We start from the raw sequence: 2,940 nt of genomic DNA, 5'->3' as shown, positions 1-2,940 counted from the left end.
CTTTGTATCACAAAAGGAAAAAATTGGTTTTTTTTCAATTTCACACTAAAATTACAAATTTTGCATTATATTTTATAAACAGAATAAGTTTTCAGTTTTTTTTATTTAATAAAATAAGATGAAAAATGCATATTTTATTCTTGTTATAAATCCATGGATGAATGTGACAATTTGGTTACATTTAAAAAACATTGCAAATTTTATATTTTTAAATATATTTTGGTTGTTATACCTATTGATAACTATGAAAGTAAAGAATAAAAACAAAAAAAAAAATTTTTCCTGAAAGTAAAAATTCCCACGTTATAGGGATAATCTTTACTTTTTAATCACTGTACAATTGTGCCTACCGGACCTGTAATGATTTGTTAGGGGCTCTCTTCCCTGACACATAGCCCTTTGCAAACCAGGTGCTGGGCATTTAAACTCTAAAACAAGAGTCAATTGAACACAGGTAAACACCTTTCTGTTTTCAGCCAAACTCTTCTGACATTAGCAATGCTATCCTTCATTCCACATTCTTTTAAATCTGCCAAGAATTTCTAGCAGTTTCCTGCCAACGTATAACAGCACCCATTTTTGAGTGTTCTTCAGGAAAAAGTTTACATTGATGTGACATTGGTGATGTTTGATCATTTCCACATTCTTTTGTATCATCATTCTTATGAATGGGCACAAATATCAATGTCTTCTAGTCAGTGAGCCAGGTAGCTAGCTTCCAAATTTCTTGAAATATCTTTCAAATTTCTTACAGTAGTGAGCATCTCCAGAGCGGCATTGTTTTGCTGAACTACATCAATTGCTATTCTGTCAGTTCCTGGAACTTTGTTCTTCACCAGTGTCGATGCTTTGAGTGCAACTAGGACTTCTCTCTTCAATATTGTCAGTTCTTGATTGTATGCGACCTTCTGGAATGGTCAAATGTTGGCCAGTTCGTTGTGGTACAGTGATGCTGTATTCCTTCCGTCTTCTTTTGATGCTTTCTGCATCATTCAATAGCTTGTCTTCAATACTGCAAATCAAGGTTTCCGTTTCTTTCAACTTGAGATATGCTGAGTGCATCCATCCCTCACTTTTGGGATTCTAACTCCAGGTGTTTGCACATTGTGTTATAGTGCTTTACGTGTCTTCTCCAGGCACCTTTGAAATCTGTGCCACTCTTTCACATCATTTCTGCCCTTTGTTTTAGCCCTTCTACTTTCAAGAGTAAGTTTCAGAGCCCTTTTGTGACATCCCTTTTGATCTTCCTTGTCTTTTTAAGGATCATTTACTTTCTTCATGTATGATGTCCTTGATAGCACCCACAACGTACCTGGTCTTCAGTGATTAGTGCTCAGTACATCCAATCTTGTTTAGATGGTCTCTAAATTCAGGTGGGATATACTCTAGGTTATATTTTGGCACTCGTTAAGCTAGTCAGAAAGTGGCAAGGTTAGAAGAGGTGTTAAGTGGAGGGAAATTGGTGACATGCAGAAAGGACACACTTCCCTATCACTAGAAGAGACCAGAGAGCTTGAAGGCTGGGTGGAAAAGACAGGTATTCAAACTACCCCCACAATGACTGAATACTCATGGACACAGCTTGAAGTCTGGAGTGCTGGGATGCATGTCCCTGGAAGGAGGAAGGACACTACAGACACCAGCCAAGAGCAGAAGACCCACCAGAAAGCCAGCCTTTGGTGGAAAGCCCACCATTAGCCTATGCAAGGTCTAGTATGATGTTCTTCTGGGCCTTTTAGACTAGCTAAGGGCCCTTTGAACTTCTTAAGTATACCCCTACAATAAACTCTTTCTGTTCAAATTTTTTCTCTGACTCTATGAATTTTGTCCCTTGCCTGAAAACATTCTTCCAAAAGAGGAATGAAGAGGCTCCTCCCAGATCCGAAGTAGTGACACCCAACGCCACCCATCCACGGACCCACAGTGAGTGACTGCTCCCTTGGGAACAAACTTCCTCTCCAATTTCTCTTCCCTGTCCTCTTGTTCTCGTTTTTCTTTCAAGCCTTTAAGGGATCCACCAGGGAGAACCCAGAAACACAAGCATGTTTGGAGACAGAAAGAATCCCTGCATGAGTGTCCGGGCTTGTCGGAGTCCGAGAACAGAGTAGCGTTTCCTCCCCTTGGTCCAGATACCTGGATGTTCAGTGGGGATGAACCCCATGACGTCAAGGTGGCTCATAGGGAACCCCATAAGACACCGTAACAAAGCCAATAGATTCTCTCGGAGGTGCCAGATAGGTGTGTTCTGTCAAGCGCTCCTGACTTGTCCTGAGTCGATTAGCTGCCCAGGATGTTCGCAGACACTTAAGAGAGGGTAAATGATGACCAGAGAAGTGGCATTTTCTGGCAGTCTTACCCACTAACAGCACATGGAGCTCACCACACAAGGTCACTAGCTTCGGTCTCTCAAACATGCTGAGGAAAAAGGGAAAGAAGTATAAGCCATGAAGCTGGCCACTCCCAGGGTACCTCTCTGTTTCTCCTGGTCTTTAGCATGTTCTAGCTGCAATGTTACCCTCCCTGTAGGATGCATGTAAAACGTGTTTTGTGAGGCAGTAGGGAAGAGCCACTTGGGCTTGTCATTTATCTAAGATGTCACACTTGCCTATCTATTGGGGTGCCTGTCTGTTTAACATGAGTAAAAAAAACCTTGTGGATTAATGAGCTAAGCTTTGGACTGTGAATTCTGTTTGAGGTCAGCTGTTTGAGACCAGCAGCCACTCCAAGGTAGTAGGATGAGGCTTTCTGCCCCTGTGAGCATTTGCAGATCTGTTGTGCCTTACAGTGTTGTTGTGCCTTACAGTGTTGTTGCTAGTCAGAATGGCCTTAGTGGCAGCAGCCTGTCCCATTTTTAAAGAGCTGTAGGATTGTATCTCAGGCCATTTTTAAAGAGCTGTAGGATTGTATCTCAGGCCATTTTTAAAGAGCTGTAGGATTGTA

At 41.5% G+C, this 2,940-nt stretch overlaps 1 long non-coding RNA gene across 1 annotated transcript in view; it reads left to right on the top strand.

Moving 5' to 3' along the window:
• Window positions 1–252: 252 nt before the first annotated feature.
• Window positions 253–2,940, top strand: part of LOC123522519 — a 7,623-nt gene continuing 4,935 nt past the window's right edge. The window contains exon 1 of the long non-coding RNA XR_006680779.1: window positions 253–1,923. This is a non-coding gene — a long non-coding RNA (uncharacterized LOC123522519). The remainder of the gene's footprint in view (window positions 1,924–2,940) is intronic.

This window comes from Echinops telfairi, unplaced genomic scaffold, assembly GCF_000313985.2.
Source record: "Echinops telfairi isolate 266 unplaced genomic scaffold, ASM31398v2 ScPeMD7_7420;HRSCAF=8458, whole genome shotgun sequence".
Classification (NCBI taxonomy): domain Eukaryota; kingdom Metazoa; phylum Chordata; class Mammalia; order Afrosoricida; family Tenrecidae; genus Echinops; species Echinops telfairi.
The sequence above is the reverse complement of the archived record's forward strand: the minus strand, read 5'-3'. Positions and strand labels throughout refer to the sequence as shown.